Source organism: Chlorocebus sabaeus, chromosome 21 (genome assembly GCF_047675955.1).
Source record: "Chlorocebus sabaeus isolate Y175 chromosome 21, mChlSab1.0.hap1, whole genome shotgun sequence".
Classification (NCBI taxonomy): Eukaryota; Metazoa; Chordata; class Mammalia; order Primates; family Cercopithecidae; genus Chlorocebus; species Chlorocebus sabaeus.
In genome coordinates, this window is record NC_132924.1 from 119,301,199 (window position 1) to 119,325,162 (window position 23,964).

General features: G+C 35.6%; 1 protein-coding gene across 1 annotated transcript in view; it reads left to right on the forward strand.

Moving 5' to 3' along the window:
• CNTNAP2 (contactin associated protein 2) overlaps positions 1-23,964 on the forward strand; it is a 2,242,274-nt gene that overhangs the window by 95,003 nt on the left and 2,123,307 nt on the right. The gene's annotated exons all lie outside the window — the stretch shown is intronic.

The window sequence follows — 23,964 nt, forward strand, 5'->3', positions numbered from 1 at the left end:
AATCACCTTCCACCGGGTCCCTCCCTCCACACGTGGGGATTATGAGGATTACAATTTGAGATGAGAGTTGGGTGGAAATATAGCCAAACTATATCAGTAAGCTGATGAATACACAGACTTTCGTCTCTGCAAATGATTTCCCACCAGAATATTACCTTTTAAAGTTACTATTAATAACATAAACAATCTTTATAATGTTATTTGTAAAGAGAAGCATAAAACGCAAATATGTGGTTCTGGGGTAACACTTCACTGTAACTAAGTTTCCATTTCTCTAACAAATAATTAGTAGATAAACCCAAATGGCTAATTATTGTAAACCTTTCCATCTTCATAAAAATGGAAGATAATATAAATAGACAAACAGCACTGGCACCTTCAGGGCACCAAGAAGAGAGGAGGTTGAGGCTTGGAAAGAACAATCTTCACAACTTTTTCTAGGATTGTTTGTGTTAATTTTCAAAAGTCTCAGGTAAATGAAATGGGCCTGGAGCAATACCTTTGCATGATGTATGTGATTTTTATTTTACACTTGAATTACTTCAAGGAGCTTTCCAAAGAACATTTTAACATACTATGACCAATATTGTCACAGTCGATGACAGCAATTGCAATTGTACTTTTGAATTCCGGCTGGTAGTGTCAGATTTGTAGACTGACATTATTTTTCTAATAGAAGTTATAATGATAAGAACAGCACTCTCTAAAGATTATGGCTCATAGAATTTTAGAGGTGGAAGAAGCCTCAGAGAACATCTAGTACAGCCCTTTAATTTTACAGATGAAGAAACAAAAGCCCAGGAGAGGCAAGCTGAGTTGCCGCAGGTGATGACACCTAATTACTGATGGAGCTGACACTAAATCCAGTTCTTCTAATCCCCAAAGCTTGCTGTCAGTGAGCCAATCGCAATCCATCATACTATTCTGACTTTTGCCTTTTCAATTGATATCTTAATTACCATTTATATATTTTATAATTTTGTAAGAGCTGACAAATTTGTCAGGACAAAATTTCATATAATCTGATATATTTTGTGACTTTGGCATTAAGGAATGCTTGTATAAGATGTTTGTCCTTCATGAAAATCTCGAAGTATTAGGGAATGTATGCTTAAAAAAATTCACTAGTTTTCAATGAAATTTTCCAGCTAGGTCTAATATCAATTTATGCAAAATTATCTTAAAATTATCTGTATTTGCCCCCTGTGTCATCATTTACAGCATGATAGTTGCAGGAAGGACACAAGCTTAGATTTGGGTAGACCAGGTTCAAGTCAGCCATAGCACCTTCTTAACTGCTCAGGCTTAGTTTGTTCTTGTTAAAAAGAGATTAAAATTGTACTGGTATAGAAAGCACCTGGTATTATAGTTTGTCCTATAGAGATAATAAATATATAGTAAACTTAATGAATTGTATTATACATTAGAATATTTTCATATTTGAATAGTGTGATTATTATGTAACTAATGTGGTTAATAAAATATTAATGATACAATATAAAATAGATAATATCTGATTAATACTATAATAATTCCATTACACAAAAACTTTTAAAACCTTATAAATGAAAAAAAAATAGTTATAAGCATTTGAGAAGATTTTGCCTGGGATTTGGAATTATTGGAAACCTCGTAGATCTGGCTTCTTGCAGACCTAGAGTAGAGTAGAAACACTTTGGAACTGAAAAGAGAAAAAGAAATAAAATTTTGTTGCGCTTTCTGTTCACCTTCCTCCTGGTCCTTCAAATATTTCATCCCACCCAGTCTGAGGCCGACGCCCAAAGTTTGATTATACATTGTTGTTAGGTAATGTTTTTGCCTATCATCACTGAGAAGTACTTCCAGAATCTTCTTCCCTTGCATTACACCACAGGTTGATCCTAAATTCATGTGAGAATGAATCTGCATGAGTTGAATCACTTCATTTCTGCATGGAACCTGCAGGTCCTCTTCCCACAACCATGTGCACCTTTAGGATATTGTCACTTTTGTAACTTTTTTCTTTCCCACATCCTGGCAATATCCTCCCTTCCCAATAATGCTCACACATGATTCAGTAACTGCAACAATTTATACTGAGACCAGAAGGATACACGTATCCCCTGCTTCAGATCCTTGTCTTAAGCCCAATCTGGTAGATATTCAAATTATTGATAACCTTCCAGACCTGGAATCTGAAGCTGTAGGCCTGAAGATCGGCCTTCTGTATTTCTTTTCCCAATATTTATAACCAATCAGAAAAAGAGCCCAATATTTTCTTGGTAAAATCTTAGGTAAAATATCAAATAAAGTTCATTGAAAGTACTCATTTTATAGCAATTTACTGAATGACTAAAAAACCTAATACAGAATTCTGTTGTGAGAGCATTTTTAACATAAATTTATTTTATAATGGCAAGTTTCATTAGAATTCAGAAAATGTAATGTCTATTCGGGACTGTATATTTCTTAACATATTAAAGACACACTATATTTTGCTAGGTGAACAAGTATTTTTCTTAAGTCAATACAAAGGATTTGAAAATTAAATTTTCATTGTATTCAAGGAAAAGACAATGATGCTCCTATAATTTAAGTATCCTCGGTGCCTAGCATGGTACCAGCACATCACTAATTCACAGCAAGTGTTTATGAAAGGAAGGGAGGAGGACAAAAGAGAAAAGGAAGGAGGAAGGTTTGTTACAGCATGTCAAGAAGGTGGAAATGGAACTTGGATTCAAGACTTTGACTTCTCTTTGAAATACCCATTTTTAAAAAATGCTTGAGTTACCTAGAAGTGGTAATTACTAAGTCATTCATTCCAGCAAGAAACATCTGAGCTGCTACTATGTGCAGACACCTCTGGGGATACAACACGGGTGAAACACAAGCCACTGCCCTCCAGATATCCACAGGTTGGCAAGAAAAACAATACTTCGTACATTTCTGTAAACTGCTATCAGGAACATAGTAATCTCCTGCAGTCCAATGCTGGAAGGAGGTTGGAAAATGGCAAGAGGGTAAATAAATTTGGAGAATAATTGCTTGAGCAAAATTTGAATATTTAAGAGAAAATTGATGGTCATATATGTTAAAAGGATGGAATTCCAGGTAGAAGGGATGGCAAATGAAAGGATTGGCATGAAACTGTGGTGAAATTTCCCTAAACACTCAGTTAATCTGGTATGGCTAAAGCATAGTCTGTGTGTGTGTGTGTGCACATGTATGTAGGTATATGTGCATGCATATGCATACATGGATATATAGAACATAGAGTAGGACCGGGAGAAGGTAAATTTTTTAAGATGACAGTGAGGACACTTAGTCAAGATGAAACAACAGTAACAGCAGGGACTACATATAATGCCTATATGTGCCAGGCACTGTTGTAATCATTTTATACACACTGACTTATTCGATGAGGACATAGACACAAACCCACACACCTTTGAGCTATTTCCCATTGTGATCATCCTGAGGCACACAGAAAGTGCTTTATTCTTGTCACAAAGCTAGGAAGCAGCAGAGGCAAGAGTTGAAACTAGACAGTCTTGCAGAGACCCATATATTTCATGCCAAGATGCTTGGACAAGAGAGGAACTGAAGCATGCTAATAATGTGATTAGTATCTCTAGGTTCTGACTAAGTTTGTGGAAGTCATTTATAAGGAGGAAAGCAGAAGAACCAAGGCAACAGGTCTTCTTGGGGCCAGATGCAGTAGCTCAAGATAGCAGCAAGAGGTCAATGAAGAGACTTTGAGCTGGAACACTGAGAACTGGTGACTAGCTTCAGGAAGAATGGACATGGGGAGGACTCGCTGTCAGCCTTCTGTCTAGTTTAGGTGAATGAGTGAGAATGAGGAGTTTGATTTTCTTAGTGAATCTCCACAGGAAGTGTCTCGCACACGACTGGAATGCATAGGATACAACTCTGGCAATCTTGACTCTAGACAAATACAGAGTTAATATCTTCTTAACTGGAATAAGTAGAAATATAGGACAAATACCACTGTGAGGCTTCCCACTTTTCACTTTTATTTGTTGTTATCATGTAGCTATGGAAGATATGCAAAGAAGGAAAATAAAGTAACCTTTGCACCAAAGTATTCTTATTAATAAAAAATAAACACCTAGCTCTTATCCTAAAGAGGTTATTACCAAGTGGTGAGAAATAGTTATAAAGTATAATAAGTATATATAAGCCTTAAATTTCAAAACAGATTTGCATAATTTAGCATAGCTTGTGGGTAATGATGATGATAAAATCACTAAACATCTGCTAAGCATTTAAACAACATTTTCCTTCCGTTAGCATCAGTAGCTGGAAAATAACATACTTTGCCTCAAATTGTCCTGTTAAAAATATAGTTTGGGGCCAGCAGAATTTTATTCATGGTTTTATTTGGAGTCTCCACTTTTTTCTGTAAATGTATTTATAGCCAAAAGCTCTCACCAGTTAGGAAATGCAGCAGATGCCAATAAGTACATTCATTATTTTGATTACGGCAATGTCAGACTTTCGGAAAACTTCCTCCATCTCTATCTGTAGCACAATGTCACACAGGAAGAGACCATGTGCTGGTCAGGAAATAAACAGAGCTTTGTGGCAGGAGCTGAAAGAAAATGCTGTTTATTACTCTTATAAGATATTATAATTGACAGTTTTAATACAATAGCAATTATGACATGTTGTCGCAAACCCTAATTTTGTTGTTTTGTAGCAAGTATCATCTTTATCAAGGAACACAGTGTTTTTTTAAAAAACCAAACAAACAAACTAAGATTTGGGGCCAGGCGCAATGGCTCATACCTGTAATCCCAGCACTTTGGGAGGTGGAAGTGGGTGGATCATGAGGTCAGGAGATCAAGACCATCCTGGCTAACCCAGTGAAACCCCATCTCTACTAAAAATACAAAAAAAAAAAAAAAAAAAAAAAAAAAAAATTAGCCGGGCGTGGTAGCGGGCGCCTGTAGTCCCAGCTACTTGGGAGGCTGAGGCGTGAGAATGGCGTGAACCCGGGAAGTGGAGCTTATAGTGAGCCCAGATCGCGCCACTGCACTCCAGCCTGGGCGACTGAGCAATACTCTGTCTCAAAAACAAACAAACAACAACAACAACAACAACAAAAACGAAGATCTGGATAATTCATGTGTCTTTTGTTTTGATTGCAGAATTTCCTCATTAACAGATGTGAAATAATTTACCAAGTTTTTCTTCAAATAGACTAGGCCTGTATAAAATAACAGAAATGCCCTTTGCAGTGAAAGCAATTTGTATTAGGTATTGATCATTCAATTACATTCTAGATGAGAAGAAAAAAAAAATCCTATTGGTGTTTTTACATGATTACATTTAGGGAGAAAAAATATGGAAAGCTAAGAATCTTTTGTGGGGAGACAAAAAGGAGGAGCTTTTAAGGGGCACTTTGAAAACAGAGAATTACTTTAGATAGTTAACAATGCTGTTTAAAAATGACATCATGCCTTTAAGTAAAATCAACAGCAGTGAGACAAACTGAACAAGCAGGTAAAAATATAAGTCAAAACGCTGATGAGTAGTAGTTTTTGAAAGTGAATTCATCCAATAAACTACATCAAATAAAGGCAAATAAAGATAATCTAAGCTTCATTTACAAAGTACATAGAGAAAAATACTTGAAAATATGTCCCATCCAGGAAGAATTTTTTAAGCTGACAGGTGAAGTTATTTTACTATGTATAAATTATTTAAGGTGGCAAATATCCTGTCAAATGATCACCCTTACAGGAGATAGTCAACTTGATTCTAATAAATAAACAAAGTTTTAATGGAAATCCTAGAAAACATAGATTCATGAGACTCAGCATTCAACTTGGAAACCCATGGAAACTGTGTATCTAAGTCACTGTAACCAAAGAGAAGAAAACCTACTGCATAACTATTATATGCCAGGGAGACGTTAGGCATTAGCAGTGCACAGACAGACATGGTTCAGGCTTTGACACTGGTGACAACTGGTGGAATATGTGTTATCTACCCTGTTATTGTACTAACCTATCCTCTATCCTCATCACACAGTATGAGAACTATAGTAGCTTGTCTTCTGCCTAAAATCTCCTACCACTTCCACAAAATTTAATCTGCCAGCTCACTGTTATGCTGATATTTTTAAGAAGTAATTTCATATAATTAGTCTCTTTCTGGATGAAACACTGCTAAGGTGTTTATTACTAACCTAAATTCAGTCCTCTTCAGCTCTTTCATTCTTTGTAATCCAATTCCATTCTCTGCAGCCAATATTCATTTCTGCTTGTTCCGAAATCTATTCCATCATTTAGGATTTGGAAACCAGCAGAAATGAAGATGGGCTACAAAGAATGTAAGCAGCTTTTAAATGGATTTAACTCTAACCCCATTTCTCAGAACAATTCCCGACTTGAAACAGGAAATGTCTAGATGGTTTCACTCTCCGATTCTGTGGTGACCCAAACTCATAGCACTCAGATCCTGCCTTGGCCCTACTGAGATGACTAGTCTTACCTTACATACAACTTCCTTCCACATCTACCAGGTTAAGAAATGAAGCAAATTATGCGAAATAGGGGAAATACTTTAGAGGAAGCTTGAATTCTCAAGTATACTGGTGTATTGGGATAATTTATATGGTATGGTAAAGTTAGAGGGTAGATGATGGCACTTCATCACGTCTGCAAAATTTTTAAAAAGTTATCCTGGGGCTAGGCATGGTGGCTTACACCTCTAATCCCAGCACTTTGGGAGGCTGAGGTGGGAGGATCCCTTGAGCCCAGGAGTTCAAGACCAGCCTGGGCAACATAATGAGATTCCATGTCTATAAAAAAATACAAAAATTGGTCAGGCATGGTGGTACTCACTTGTAGACCCAGGTACTCTGGAGGCTGAGGTGGAAAGGATTGCTTGAGCACAGGAGGTTGAAACTGCAGCGAGTCAAGATCATGTCACTGCACTCCAGCCTGGGAGACAGAGTGAGACCTTGAGACTTTGCATCAAAAACAAAACAAAACAAACAAACACACGTTCTGGAAGCAGTACAGATGATAGGTTGAGAGATGAGGGTAAATTCAATTGAGAAAGAGATGCAAATGAGAACATAATTATGAGTAATCTAAATGAGAGATGGTGAGGGAAAACTTTTATTAAGGTGCAGTAAAATAATGGTGAGATCATGATTTTTTTATTTTGTATTTCATTTTTAAAAATCATAGCCACATGTACACTTCATTACTTTAAGAAATGTTATTTTTGAAACAAAAATAGTCATACTTATTGACTCTCAAATGTTCTTATGAGTTACTTATATTAAATGAATGAAAAAGACAGGGACTACAACTACGTATAAAATATGAACCCAATTTTTTAAGAGATAATTATGTATAGATAGGCATCAAGAGACAGATGGGTTAAGAGACAGAAAGAGAGGAAAGACAAGAGAATAGAAAAAAACTTTAGGTGCTGGGTGTGGTGGCTCATGCCTGGATTCCCAGCTCTGGAGGCCAAGGCGGGTGGATCACCTGAGGTCAGGACTTCAAGATCAGTCTGACTGATATAGTAAATCCCTGTCTCTACTAAAAATACAAAATTATCTGGGTGTGGTGGCATGCATCAGTAGTCCCAACTACTGGGGAGACTGAGACAGGACAATCGCTTGAACCCAGGAGGCAGAGGTTGCGGTGAGCTGAGATTGTGCAGCTGCACTCCAGCCTAGGCCAGAGTGAGACTCCATCTCAAAAAAAAAAAAAAAAAATTAGGGAGATATGCATAAATGTTTCATTGGTTGACTCTAGTTATTGATACTATAACTAATTTGCATCTTCTTTCTTGCACTTTCCTAATTTAGAAAATTCAATTAATAAGTATTTCTTGTTTAATAAAGAGAACATTGATTGTGTTTAAAAGTACGTCAATTGGTGAGTACCGAAACAAAGTATCAATAAAAATAACCAGAAGAACACAGAGAACAGGTGCTAGAAATATCCAAAAGGACAAACTGAGAAAAGGTTTTGATTGGTGGTTCAGGGATGATAGAGAGAGGGAAAAGGCAGGCATCCATGATAATTTACATTTCCAGCTGCATGTTATGCATGGCTGTTGATGCAATCAGCAGTGCAGAAGGCTCAGCATAAATAAATAGGAGGAGAGAATTGTTGCAAGTGAAGGAGAGGTTGGCCGTGGGAGCATTCGGTCGCAAAGCAGAGGACTGTTTTAAAACTGACATAGTTTCAAATTGCAGTTAAAAGCAACTTCACTGTACTTGGTTTTGTTGTTATTATTATTGTTGACTTCCACTTCCTACAAATCATGCATCTGAAAGGATTTGTTTCCAGCACTGTCCTGAACCACCACTATCTTGGTTCAGGACTCGGGGGAAAGAGCCCAAATTCTATAGGATTCATTTTGAGAGAGATAATTCAAAGTGCTATAGCATTATAGCTGCAAAGATCCAAGAGATATTTGGGGATAAGTGTGTGACAGTGAGGAGAAATAGAGTTTGAAGATAATAGTTTACATTTTTGTTTAGTAGTAAACACTTCCATTAGTGGCCTGAACACCTTGTTTAGTAGTAAACACTTTCACTAGTTGCCTGAATGAAACTCTCAACAGCATAACTTTCTAGCTGCGTAATTTCTGCAAGTTCCTTAATCTCACTGGACCGCAGTTTTCTCATATGGTACATAAAGGTGATAACAGTATAAATTCTGTAGAGCTGTAAAAAGTTAAGTTAAATGAATGTAAAAGTTAAATGAATGAATAGATGGCAACAGCTTAGAACACAACTTTAGCAGATTGTAAATATTGGATGATATTTTATTTTCAGTATATATATATATATTCTTTCTACAGAGCAAGCTCTTCATGCATTAATAGTAATCTTGCTAAAAATCCAAATCTATTCAGAATGAGGACTACAGAATTTCTTTTCTTATAGAAATATTACCAACATTAATTATTCTCTTAGATAAATGTGATTCACATTTCATCTCTTTATGCAATTTCCTTATTGTTTTATCATTTTCCTATTGCTCTATTCTATAAATAATGAATACAGCATTTTAATGATTCTTGTAAATAGAGACCACATTTTTTTACCCATTGAGCATAAGGAAAATTTTATTCATAGTATTTTATTTCTTTCATTGTACTTGAGATTAACAGCACAATTCTTCATCTGCAAAGTTTATTATAGGTTGTAAAAATGAACATGATCTCTCTTCTGATTGGCCAAGTAAAGAAGTTTAATCTTATGTAATTATCTTTGAAATCACATATGCATCAGTACAATCAAGCTCTATTAGATCACTGAACCGTTTCACATGATTTTATAGATTAATATTCATATAAAACTATATATCTTTCAGCGTATCTCCCCTTCGCAGATTTTCTTAAAGGAAAACAAAAAAGGCTAGCAAATTGGAACCTTGGATAATGAAAGAACTGCTTAAAAATATATTCAATGAATTGCCATTGGGTCACTTTTTCCCCTTCGAAATAAAAAGTTGGGGTATAAAAGAAGAAAGATCACTCTAAAAGAACCGAAATGTCAGGAAAGACTGAGAACATTCTATTTCAGTGGTATACAAACTCGGTTGTCTTTTTAAGCTTTGAAACTTTTTCTTTAAACAACATTTCCTCAAAGGTCTAATTCTTAAAATAGATAAACTACTGTGAAGGGCAGATCCTGCAGGGCCACCCCGTGACCCAGCCCCCGAAGTCTTCCTTTGTAATCTCTCTGCTCCAGGTAGTGGTTTGAATAATGACAACCTAATCCAAACATGGCCTTTTAGAGAGACCTTGAGAAGCAGTGAGGTAGCCGAGGTTACACGGTAATCCAGTAAAATGTATCCATGAGTTCTGTGCCCTGACAGAGAATACGTTGTTACATTAATTTTTTTTTTTTTTTTTGAGACGGAGTCTCGCTGCAGTGGCCGGATCTCAGCTCACTGCAAGCTCCGCCTCCCGGGTTCACGCCATTCTCCTGCCTCAGCCTCCTGAGTAGCTGGGACTACAGGCACCCGCCACCACGCCCGGCTAGTTTTTTGTATTTTTTTTAGTAGAGACGGGGTTTCACCGTGTTAGCCAGGATGGTCTCGATCTGCTGACCTTGTGATCCGCCCGTCTCGGCCTCCCAAAGTGCTGGGATTACTATGGAAACTTCAGTTGCCAAAACTGCTACTGCTACATAATGTATTCACCTTTTGGTAGTAAACTTCTCTGCTCCAGTTTATTTTTCAGCCTATGAAGTGTTTTGTTATTTTTTTCTTAGAAAAAGAAAATCTCGATTTAGAAATAAAAGTGAGACAAGCACAGTCAAAATTTAAATTAGCTTGGTTTCAGTTCCTATTATTAAAGATATTTTTTTTAAATCCTGCTTTTGAACATCTTTGCTGCCATCCTTCATTTCTCTCACAAGGGAAATGTAATTCAGCAGAGTCAATCATGACTCTTTTGAATATGGTTTACTAAATTCACAAGCAAAACGCATCTCTGATAGTCAACACAAATATATAAACAAGCATTGAGTAAATGGCAAGAAGGATAAAAGGCATTTTTCCAAATGAAGACTTCCATTGAAAAGAACAAATTCAATGAACCCTCCTTAAATCATATGAAACATTCTGTTGAATAAAAAATTGTATTAAATTCGCTGTATTAGAACGGGTACACACTTCAAATCAAAAAAGAAAAAAAATGTCCCTACCTATAGTTAGGGACTATTGTAGGACTACTGGAAGTGAGTATATAAATCCATTTGGCACTAGAGATTTTTTTCTAATGTGGAAGTGTCAAAAGAATTCTGCTCCAGTTAGAGCAGTGCCTGGCAGGAACAGGAAAGCATAAATGTCACTGAACAACCTTAGAGACAAGCACTTCCTTCACTGAAGAGAAACCTGATATCTTTCTAGAAATTCTAGTACGCTAATACAAAATGCTAGACACTATCTAATTTCATTTCTCCATATTAATCAGTACCTTAATGTATGTTGCATTTTATAGATAGTAAATATACTTTAATATTTTCTTTCTTTGCATGGGTAAAGAATAAACGCAAGTCGATGGAAAAGAAAAATTTTAAAACAATTGTAGTAATTGGCTGTAACTGGTGAGTATAGGTTGGCTTTGGAGTGATGTAGCCCTGTCTTTGAATGCTGGCTCCACTATTTGTTATCTATAGAAATAGACAGGTCATATAAAGCATTTCCCATCTGGCAACGTACTTGTGAAGATTAATGAAAACTTAATCTATTGGCCGGGCACGGTGGCTCACTCCTGTAATCCCAACACTTTGGGAGGCTGAAGCAGGCGGACCATTTGAGTCAGGAGTCTGAGACCAGCCTGGCCAACATGGTGAAACCCTGTCTCTACTAACAATACAAAAAAGCAGCCAAGCATGGTGGCAGGTGCCTGTAATCACAGCTATTTGGGAGACTGAGACATGAGAATTGCTTGAACCCCGGAGGCAGAGGTTACAGTGAGCTGAGATCATGCCACTGCACTCCAACCTGGGCAACAGAGTAAGACTTTGTCTCAAAATAAGTAAATAAATAAATAAATAGCTAATATATTTAATATAGCTTGAAGAACCTAAAATAAAACTTGGAACCTTATAAGCATTCATTAATTGGCAGCTAGTGAGTCCTTTAAGCTCTATGACTGCAGGAAATATACATTCACTAGGATTATCTCAAGTAATGGGGAAATGTTTCTGGAAAATAGATATGGATCAAGCACGTTAGGAGTTCTGACCCTGCAGCATGGAAATAGGGCACACCTAAGCCTCAGTGCAGAAACAAGATAAAGCTACAGTGGTACTCTTGGCCACATCTCCTTAGTAGGATGCAGGAGTGAACCTGTTTTCCCTCAGTATTGTGACTAGCTCTACCCTACTTCTGCATCAATCAGTCCTGTTCGCAACAACTAGTCACCTCCTCCTTTGTTTAAGGCTTGTCGTCTTTAAACATCGACCTGCTTGTAGTATCCACTCACTCCCGTGTCTGCTAACTTATAGAAAAGCCAGGTACAGGTATGCGAATGTAGAACGAGTCCACGATATAATTAAAGTGTAATCAGCAGAAACTCTGTGCTTTTGTGTAGTAATCCTTCTACCAGTGAATGATTCTTTCTTTGTATCCTATTTTGACTCATCAAGACAAATTGTATTGGTCTCATGAAGAACTGAGATCCCTTTTGAGCAAAGCTCTTCTATGAGACTACGTACAGGCCAGCCTGTGATTGCTCTGATGAAGTGCATCTGGGAATAGGGTGAGGGTTGGTGTCTCGAGGCACCTGTTGCAGCCATTTATCCTGGAAGAATTCCCTGGAAAGGAACCGCACATGTGGCACACACTGTTAAGACTTGGCATTTCTATACTTTTCTTGTCCGCTGGTGCAGAATGGTGGAGAGATAATTCAGAAAGAGAGCTAGTTTAAAGCTAGAATAAACCATGCAAACACAATTTTTTTTCTAATTTTTGCAACTTTTCTTCAATATCCTGAAAGGTTAAACAGAGGTTATTCTGTTGTGCTTTCTATACCCATGCTAAGGTTCAGGAAACTATAAAAGAGGCTGGTTGACCATCTCTCGAAAGGCTTCCCAGGAGAGGTTTTCCATGGCTCTGGCTCTGGACTTCACCTACACAGACTTAAATCTGAGTTTATTAACAAGATGATATCCTTCCTGGAAAAACTCACAGGGGCAAAGCTCAAAATAAGCTTATTATGTATGTAAAAAAGACAATTTATCAATTCAGAAAAGACACCCTGAATGCCTGTATGTGTATGTGTGTTTGTGTAATTTCATATATTACATAATATAGTAATATTTTTAATTGACAGATAAATCGTATGTATTTATCAGCCTATATTTTTCATGACATAGTTTTTCCTCTGGAAAAGGTAAGTAGGAATCTAAATTAAAAGCTGTAGATTGCTAGATGAATTTGAAATTGAGAAATGTGTGTAGTTCAAATATTTTGTCCAGCTACCTATATGGATGCACTTGGCCTAAAAAAACCTTTCAGTCAGAGATTCTCCTTATTTGGCGTGAGACTAGGTATCCCTCATATTAGCCTATAAGAATCTATTGGTTTTTGGTTTCTGCTGTGGAGCACTTCTCCTGTTGAGACATTCTGTATTATTTATATTTGTATATTAAATCAAGGTATAGACTTGCTTGAAAACTATTCTGTCTCTCTAATAACCCTATATATTTATTTATTAATTAATTCATTCAAAAGTTAATTTATTCTGCACTTATTATGTGCCTGACACTCTAGGCACATAATAAGTGACAAAAACAATGTCAAAGACATTGGGGGATACAAGAGTGAATATGGAAAGCATTTTTTTTTTTTCTTACTTGGCCTTTAGGCTCCAGTTGGGGCAGAGAGACACAAACCCATTTAGTTATTCCACCTCTCACTCTATGGCATAATACTTAGAATGTAATCGGTTTAAGGATTATATGTTATAGAACTTAATCTACATGTTAGCGTATACAATCCCAACTGATCCTGCAAACATTTCTAGAAAAAATCCTATCAAATGAGTAATAAAGTGTTCTAAGCACTAACATAGAAATGTATTCAGTTGAAAGAGAAAAATTTAAAAAAAAGTGGTTTTCTATTATAGTTTACTTGAGAATAAAACTTACGATAGGAACATTTATCATAGATTTGACTCTTCCATAAAAAGGATTGATCGAAGAGCTTCATTCTCAGAAGGTAACTTAATTTACCTTACTATGAGGTCAACCTGACTATTTACCTCATAAACAACTTGAATTTTCACAGTATAATTAGTCAGTGGTTTTTCAGGTCTAATGGACAGCCTTCGTCATGTTAAAACATGACAAAGCAGTGACTCACTACAGAAGACAAGCCTTTTCAGAATATACTCTGTGACTCCTTAGAGCCTCTTTGAACTGAAAACTCACATCTTAGTTTATACAGAGTATTCTGAAATATCAAATGTATACCTGCATTGGAAACTTTACTAGGTAGCACTGCCACATACAGTTTTTACATAAGAAACTGAGCATTTTAGCATATGAGTTGGGACATCAATTGTCCTGCTTGATTTCCTATTTGGTATGTCTGTGATAACAATGAAATTGCTTAATGACTTTCTTTATTCCTTGGAGAGGTGGATCTGTACACAATAAGCATTTGCAAACACCTGGGACAAAGTATGGACCTTTTCCAGCATAGTCTGTTTATAGGCCTAGGAAGGTATGAACAGACAGTTGAGAAGGAAGAGACAAAGGCATGTTATTTTACTGAGACACAATGAAATGGCTGTATATAGAAGATCTTAAGATATCAGAGATCAAAGCTATAAAAGAGGCGGGAAGGACAAAAGGTAAAAATTCAGATCGTTTCACTTATTCTTCCTTTCTGCATCCTTTTTTTTTTTTTTTTTTAATTGGGAATCTTGGTGGGTTTGGGGGGAAGGTGGAGGGAAGGACTTTCCTGAGGTCCTTTAGTTTTTGCCTGAGTGCCTGAAAATAGATGCAAGACAGAGAATGTCTCCAGTGACTCTCACGGTGGCTCTTTATTCAGAGTGCAGCTTTCATTTGACTCTCCTGGAAGCTGGCTGTGAGACAGGGAATCCAGGCCAAGTTCTTTGTTTGGCAGGGAAGTGGAGATGTAGATAGAAAAGAAAAGGCAACTAATAACACATTATCAAGTCAGTTACTAGTACAGGTAGCTGTGGCTTAATCCCACTGGGAAACTGAGAACCCTTAGAAAAGGTTCCCATCGGAATCATCTTCTCTGGGGCATAAGGGATTTGGGGTTATTATACCCCTTTTCCCCAAGTGGTCATGATCTGTCTTGCACTTCCAGCCTGTGATGTTTTCAGGTGCACAGGCAGTGGCTGTATGAGAGAACTCTCAATCCATTGGAAGTCAAGAGTGTACCACAATGAAAAGGGCTATGGTGGCAGAGATGGATAGAGCACGACAGTTCTGCTGTAAGTGGCCCAAGTTGAAGGGAGCCGTTCTCCCCTCTGCCTTTTTACCTTCTTAAAAAAACCAAATTAGCAAAGACATTGACTTATAGACTTTTCTTATAACCAATTATGGACTTATATTAATTACTCATCAATATTCTCTGATTCATAGTACATATGAAAATGTATGTGTGTGTGTGTGTTTGTAAAATGCCATTATTCCTGGTACTCTATATTTGCCTAAGCTTAAAATTCAGTCCTTGTACTATGTTACTTTTTACTATACATCAGTGACAAAATAATACTGCCATATGATGTGAACCTAACACCGCCCACTGCTTTTAAATTATATTCTCATTTTTTGTTATTCAATGATGGTTCAATTATTTCACTAAGAATTGAATAGAGGTAAGAGTCAAAATGACCAGGATATTTTCTCTAATACCACTGTGTACTATTAAAAAAATAATTAAGACTTATTTACTCATAACAATTATGAATTGATGCACTGAATGATATAATATTTATTCATGTTAACAGTGGAAAATGTGAGTGGGAACAGCTTTTATATGGAAGGCTTTTCTTGTACTTTAAAAATAAATAAATAATTAAATAAGAATTCTAATTTATGGGAAAGTTGTCATATATGAATTGATTTTATAAGCCTTTTGTTTTACCAGCCTGAAAGAGGAAAGCTACATAGTCATATTTTAATGGCTTTGTTTCTTCTTTAAAAAAAAATCAACATGACAACATCTGAGGACAGGTTATGCTGCATACTAGTAAAAACCTGAGAAATATATGTTTGACTTCTGATGTAAAGATTTTCTTTTTAATGTAGACTTAATATCAATTTTATACTTAACCAATGAGAACAGCAAATCAATCAAACAAATCGAACATTTTCTTCTCCAGGGAACTGGGAAAGTTTCGGATCCCTTGATATTATGATATCTATATACAAAATTCCATACTAAGGACCCCCAAGATAGATGGCTTTATCAATGAGATTGTAAGTTATTAATTAATTAATTAGTCTCTTGGAAATTCTACTGTGTGATTTTCTGTTTTTACCCCACAGGAAGGAGTTCTGAGTTACCTTGCTTCTTCGGAGGGTTAAATTTTTCATGTTTCAGGGTTGAACAGTTAGGTGTAGGCAAGAGCTCAGGATAGGATTTGAGGGGCTTTGTTTCTGTATTTTAGACTATTGAGTACATTGTATAAAGGGAAAGTACTAAAGTTGATATTTAGAGAAAAACGGGGGGGGGGGGCAGGGGCTAAAACAAGACGGAGAAAGACAATTTGATGCCCTTAGGATGGGGTGATGACACCAGGTTTGTTCCAACATAGCAGCCATCCACATAGCTGTACTAGAAGCGGGGCCTTGGCAGGGAAGCTCTGTGGCCTTCTGTAACTTTAACCCTGAGAACCCAGCAAAAATTCCTGTAGGCAGAGTTGATACAAAAGGGAATGTTCTCAAAGTAGCCACCACTTTATATGAATAAATAGCCCCTCAGTAGAAGACCACTGGCCAGTGTTCTGTCCAGATTCACACAGGGAGGCAAAGGTCACCATACAAAGTGACAAACACTGAGTTTCTTGCTAATTTCATTGAATGGGTAGCTTGAACCAATTACTTTGATTTAGAAAAAATAATGAGATCTGACATACTTTGCATTGTGTCTTCAGTTTTTCTGATCAATCCGTAAGTTACATGATCTTCACATACAAACTAAGACCGCTCACATAAAAGAGAGAAAAAGAGTAATTACTCTTGCTTTCTTAGCAAGTGTCTGGAATAGCATTTTCCGGTGCATGCACTAGAGACAGTCAAGGCCATAAATTTCTGGTGTGAAATACATTTAAGAAATATCAATATTAGGGCAATGGAAAATTCTTTGGTAATTTGCGAAACATGTTAACATATTGAAGGTTCTGAAGTAACCCATTCTTACAAGTTTAACTTTCTTTAACCCAGAATTGCCCAAACTTATTTGAGCATAAAAGTGTTTTAACACTTCTGAGAAATATCCTTTTAGATACCAGATGGCTAAATAAAAATAAGTAGTTGTTCTACATTGTAATAGCATCTATTACAGTTTCAAATCTAAATATCCGTCTTCGTTCCTAAAGCAAGATTATGTATATGATTGTTTTTATTTTCTATGTAGACTCACAAAAGGAGAGACATAGAAAATTTAACTCTACACTATCATTCTCCCAGATTCAACTCTGGCATGATAAAGATCCTAGAGTGTATTACAAAGAGGTCACCCTTATAATATGTTAAATGCATATCTTCTGCTATAGATATTTTCATAAAGCTATTCTCTTACTCAAGGATTGAGAATACAACTGGCCATCTTTAGGAAATAGGAATCAGGCTCAAAAGTATAACATTTAAGTGGGTTAACAGAGCACTTATATGAATGAGCAAGAAGATAATTGTGTTATTACACACAGTTTTATGACCATTAAAATGCTCGTTCTAATTTGGCATCAGATACATGAGCACAATATAAAGAGCTTGAGGTTGGAATGAGAGCAGGAAAAATGCCCGTAGTTTGCACAGGTAGCAAAGAAATTGAGAAAATTATAGAACTGAAGAGAAAACCATGGTGAGGTACAAAAAAAGCTGTATAATTATAGGAATGATATTAGGTGATTTGCAATAAACAATTATTAATATTTTCTTTTATGAGTGAGAAAAAAGTATGGTCATAACCTGCTGTAGAGGGAATGCAATTCGAGCATAAGAAGAAACATCAGAGTATTATGCTGTAGTAGTCCAGTCTCACTCTGCTATGAGGAAGTACCTAAGACTGGGTAATTTATAAAAGAAAGAGATTTAATTGACTCACAGTTCTGCATGGCTGGGGAGGCCTCAGGAAACTTACAATCATGGCGGAAGGCAAAGGGGAGGCAAGGCACCTTCTTCACAAGGCGGCAGGAGGAAGTGAACGCAGGAGGAACCACCAAACACTTGCAAAACCCTCAGATCTTGTGAGAATTCACTCACTGTCGCAAGAACAGCATCAAGGAAACCACGCCCATGATTCAATTATTTCCACCTGGTCTCTCCCTCAACACGTGAGGATTATGGGGATTACAATTCAAGATGAGATTTTGGGTGGGGGCGCAGCCAAACCAGATCACATACTAAAGCAGGCAACAATAACTCCAGGAAAATGTTGTAGTTTAGGGTAGCTATGTGTTTGGAACAATTTAAATTCAAAACTCACAGAATTATGAGTAGCAACAATGATTACGTTTAAATTAGTAATGCTGAAATATAGGTACTTTTAATTATGTGTTCTATTCTGTGGTGCCGGTGGCATTTTTTCCCCCTTGATTTTATTTATTTATTTTTTCTGCAGCTCCAGCTTTGTACCTAAATGGATAATAGTGCTCCTTGGTGATCTATTTTCAAGCAAAATTCTTTCTCTTTTTCTGCTGAGGTTTAGCATTCCGTGGATAAAAAGCAAAGTTTTTCATTCCACAGCAAAATGTAACGGTTAAAATACCAATAGCTTTATAGGAAAGATGACCAGCCTTATAACCCTGAAATAGTCACAGTTAGTGAACCCTTAGGCACAGTTTTCTCAGTAAAAAAATAATGTTATAGTTGATAGGATAGCCTGGAGAATCCCACTAAGTGCTGAGGTATAGACACTGAAGCAATCTTCTCACGTTCATCCGACTTCCCTCCAGCCTGCCTCAATGCTGTGTTACCCTGTATATGGACAGACTGCATGTCAGATTCCTAATTTTCAAATCAATTTCCAAATTAATAATTTAGTAATATTGTCTTATGTATATTTCAGATCAACTCTGGTAAATCTGATACTTGGGTTTTATAGTCAAAGTTGAGCATTTTATGAATGCACCTTGTAAATATCACACATCAGGAAAGCACTACAAAACCAAATCACACACTAAGCCGGGTTATCTTCCAACATTTGTCCAAATGAGATGCAACACATCTGAGGGAAATATTTATTAATCTTTCTTGTAAGTTATCTGAATTGGTTTAATGGAAATAAAATTTTAAAAACTAAAATATAAATTCTCATGGATCTAGCTACATTGGCTTATAATTTATTTTTTCATTAGATTTATAAAGGGGCAATGTAAAAATTAACATCAGAGTATCTTATATCACCCATTTTATCCGTTTTAATAAAGTTTATTGAGCACCTACTATGTATAACTTCTGTTTTATTTCCTTTTAAATAATGGAAACTGTATTAACTATTGGGTTTCACATTTTCCTGTGGCTTCGAGGAAGCTCCTGCCTAAATATTTTCTCAGCCACAGAAATGAATTTATCTAGGTTAACTGGATAAGAGTGCATCAATCTCTATTTTACTTGTAGTAGAATTTTATCTGCATATTATTTCCTGTTCTGTTTTCTATACCTTTAGCAGTGTAAGTTACCTTGAGCCTTTGCAGAAATCAAATGAACTATAAGTCATATATGAATAAATAAATGTTAGGTCAAATATAGAAAAATTAATACCTTAAAATAAAGATTTAATGAGTCTTTTTTTCAGCGAAGAAGCATTCCTCTAATGAGAAATATTAATCGTAACTATATTTACTAATAATTTAATAATAATGTCTTATGCTTATGTACATTAAATATGTCTATTTATATATAAATGATACCTTAATAATGCCTCACGCATGTATATTAAATACATATAATATATAATTTTATATCTATATACACACATATATATATAGTATCACTTCTCACAGTGACCTTAGGAGGTAGACATTTTTTCTTGAATTAAGTGTGAAAAATTGGAATTCACAAATTCCAGGATTTGAACTAAAGACAATTAATTCTACTTAAAGTGGTTCATTTGTAAAATTTAGTCATATATTTAGAACTAATGTTTGCTATTTATATAGGCCTAAATAGTGTTGGGAAATGTCGTTAGCCCGTTCTTGCTTTGCTATAAATATCTGAGACTGTGTAATTCAACGTGAGATTTAGGCAGTGACACATATCCAAACTATATCAGGAGGTAAGGCATTTAAATATATGTGCAGACTTCAAAATCTCCTTGCTGTCTCTTCAGTCCTCTAAAATGAGGTGTGTCTAAAGAAACAAAAGGTTTCATACAGGCCTGTTCCCTTGTGGAGATACTGAGTCATGTTGATAAGGATTAAATTAGCCTGCTTAGGCCATCACATAAAAATAAGCTTTATTTAGCCAGACAACAGTAACCGTCGTGTTCACAAGAGCACACACACAAGCATGGCTGCTTGCTCATAGTAACATTTTCTTTCCTCCAGCCATCCAATTATTTTGAAAATTTGCTGAACTCCTCACTGTACTAACTTAAAAAGGCCATACAAGACTTATAACAACTAATTGCATGAAGATACCTAAGTCATTAATGTGACTTTTTTTTAGAAAGACAGCCCTCCACAAATCTATTTCTAAATATTAGAGGAAATTGTGAAATATGGTTCAGATATGATAGAGAATCATAGCCCATAATTTTTTCCTTCTGTAGTAAGACTTATAAGATATTTTCAAGAAATCAGAGTTTAAAGTCAATCCGTAATTCTAAGAAGAATCCTATGGCCTCCCTAAAATTGGACACTATATATACACGTACACACACACACACACACACACACATATCTCTATATATATGAAAAGACTCAATTAAGATAACTATACCTCCTAGAAGCCTAATGGGGAAAATATGGTTAAGTTTGCTCACATTGGATTTAAACAAAATAGAATTGAAATTTTATTCTTTGCTTTGGTAAACTCAGTATTGTCACAACATCAACAACTCTGAGACTTAGAAACTATCACTGATTTACAAACACTATTTAAAATGTTGAAAGCTATGTAAACTAAGAAAGAGAAAGATCTGTTGATTGACAAAAAAGCTTAATTCTATGTCGTTGCAAAATAGAAATGCATATAATTTAATGAAAATCATTTAAAAATAATACTGGCAATAAAATAACTCTAGTGGAAAGAAGGTGAATTAATGTATTAATGTTTTTCGATTCAAATGCCAAAAGAACACTTTTACCGCATGAAATGCAATGGTGAAGCTGACGGTGGTTTTGCATTTGTAGGAAAAAGAAATTCTTTCCTGTGGGCCTCTTTATGCCTATGGCTCTGAAAATACCAGGTGTAAAACTGAAAATCTATCCAAATTGATTTTTGTCTTAATACATTCAGGGCAGAAGACAATGAGAAAAAATAAAACAGACTGGGCGCAGTGGCTCACACCTGTAATCCCAGCACTTTGGGAGGCAGAAGCGGGCGGATCACGAGGTCAGGAGTTCTAGACCAGCCTGGTGAAACCCCGTCTCTACTACAATACAAAAAAAACTTAGCCGGACGTGGTGGCGCATGCCTGTAGTCCCAGCTACCAGGGAGGCTGAGGCAGGGGAATCGCTTGAACCCAGGACGCAGAGGTTGCAGTGAGCCGAGATTGTGCCACTGCACTCCAGGCTAGCAACAGAGCCAGGCTCCGTCTCAAAAAAAAAAAAAAAAAAAAAAAAACCTAAAAGCATGGATACCCAAATAGAGTAGAGTAAATTAAGAATCTAGACTAGAGACATTAGTTATCTGAAAACTATTCAGAAACTCCGCATACACTTTTGATAGTGGATTCGTGAACTTTGATAATGACCTTATTTTGGGAGTAAAGTGCGCAAATATCCGTGTATTAGCCTATCCTAAAATATTATTGCATAAAAAATTAATTCATCATAAAATAACACTACATATCACTCACTTTCATTTTCTTAACTACATTATAGAATTGTAGCGCATTTAGAAGATGATGTCATCTTTACATTAATAAAGATAGTTATGCCTCTCAGAGAAAGGAAATAATTTCAAGAAGCTGGATGAGCTGCAAATCTACACAAATATTTTTTAAGAATATATACCTATATAACAATTTTGTGCTCTTTCAATTTTATTTTTGCTATTTTTATACGTACAGATGTTTCTATTTTTGAAATTTTTTCTTGTTTTTGTTTATGATTTCTGTTTTTAAGTTTAGTCTTCCTCCACCAAAGGTGTTTAGTAATCTTCTTTCTGTTTCATTATTTGATTAGTTATATTTTCTCATGAATCTATCAAAAAGTACTTCTTCAGTTGTGTAGTGTGGCGATCAATAATTGATTCTCAAATAAATACCTCAGGTTCCTAGTACCAATTATTATTAATCTTAGTATTTATTCCTTAGTTTATTATTTCTTCTTTATTTATATTAATTATTTATATATCGTATAACTCCTACATATGTAACAGGTTATATTTTTGCATTGCCCTTTCTGACTGATTGGTCTGTCTATTCTTAGGTTACTACCACACCATTTTATTGATTTTATTCTTACATTTTCAGATGTTCTCTTTTGGACAATACTTTCTGATTTGAAAGGAAGTAGTGAAAACGTTTTATAAAACAGGGAGGAGGAGCATGTGTTGATCAGTCACGTGGTTTGTAAAGCAAAATATTGGGGTTTGTTGATAGTGTTTACTTATTTTAAATATTAATTTTTTCTATTCAAAGAAAACATATTTAATGGTGAAAATCATGAATTTTGGAGCTAGACGTGGGTTCAAATTTGAACTTTGTAACTTAATGGTTTTTTAATCTCAGGTAAAATCCATTAAATTCTTTCAAGTTCTTTCCTCTCTGAATAGGATTATTAATATGAATCTCATCAGTTTAGAATGAGTTCTAAGTGAGTTTATAGAGGAATAAATAAAGCACAGCTTATTTGTGATAGCAAGTGTTCAGTAAATGTAATTCACATAATTATTAAAATATTCATTATTATGATTCCTTTAAAAAATTCTAGAAATCTTTACGTTATCTAATATGGTAAATAATTTTTCTAGCTCCATTGCTAAAAGAATTTCTTCAAATTCAAATTTATTTCTATATCTCTTAATAGAAATGAGGAAACATATTTCCTCTTCCTATAATAGTAATCTCAGAACGCATAACTATCACTTGTTGTATGTCTCTGTGAGTGACTATGTGGAAAGAACTTACCCGACTCACTCACATCTCTGTGCCTTGGCTTTGGGTATATGGCTGCAAATCTCTGCTAATTACTCCCATGCCACTTTCAGTGCAAATATCACTTATTATGTGCTGCTTCAATATTATTTTCTTTATTTCTAAGTTTGATCCATTCAGTCCTCTCATGGCATGAGTTGCTTTTCTTATTTGCACATAAGTATTTGAATACTTGTCAGAATGCTGCTTTCATTAGACACTTTTCATTATTGTGCTGTCATCACTGAACAAGTTTATTTCAAAGCCTTTTGAGAAAAAATGACAAGAAACATAGCATTTTATTTCCTTGGCCCTTCATTAGATTAGAAATGTCAAGAAAGACTTAGAGTATATTTATTTTTATTAAAAGGAATGATAGACTTTTCTTGAAAAAAAGAAAAAAATAAGAAATTTAAATTTTGAATGCTACCAGAATACCTGCATCTTAGGGCTCTATGCAGTGAAAAATGTTCTCTTCATTGTTTAGAAAGACTTACATTTTATTTTAAAATTCCTGCCTGTCTTTTTCTTTTGAAGAGCTAAAATACTCTAGTCATTCTAGAACACCAGCTATGAATCTGAAATGAAATCTGTTAGGTGCCAGAAACAAATTACCCCAAAGTTAACCTAAAATATCATCAGGGTAACACCTTCAATTACAAATTATAGTAACAGCTAAGATAATAAATTTCAGCAGCTATTAAAAGAGAGATGATAATAGTACCTTTGTCTGAGGCTTGTTCTGATCATTAATTCTAACTATGTGGAGAATCTAATACTGCATGTGAGGCTGAACTCTATGAAATTACCAATATTGAAGCATTTTTGGCCGACAGAAGCAACAATTTCATATGGTTCAACCGAAGTGTTGCTCCAGAGTTGTGAGTTTCCCATTCACCATAGCACTGACCTTCAGCCAGGACAGTACTTACTAATTACAACCTAAAGGTCTCACGGATAG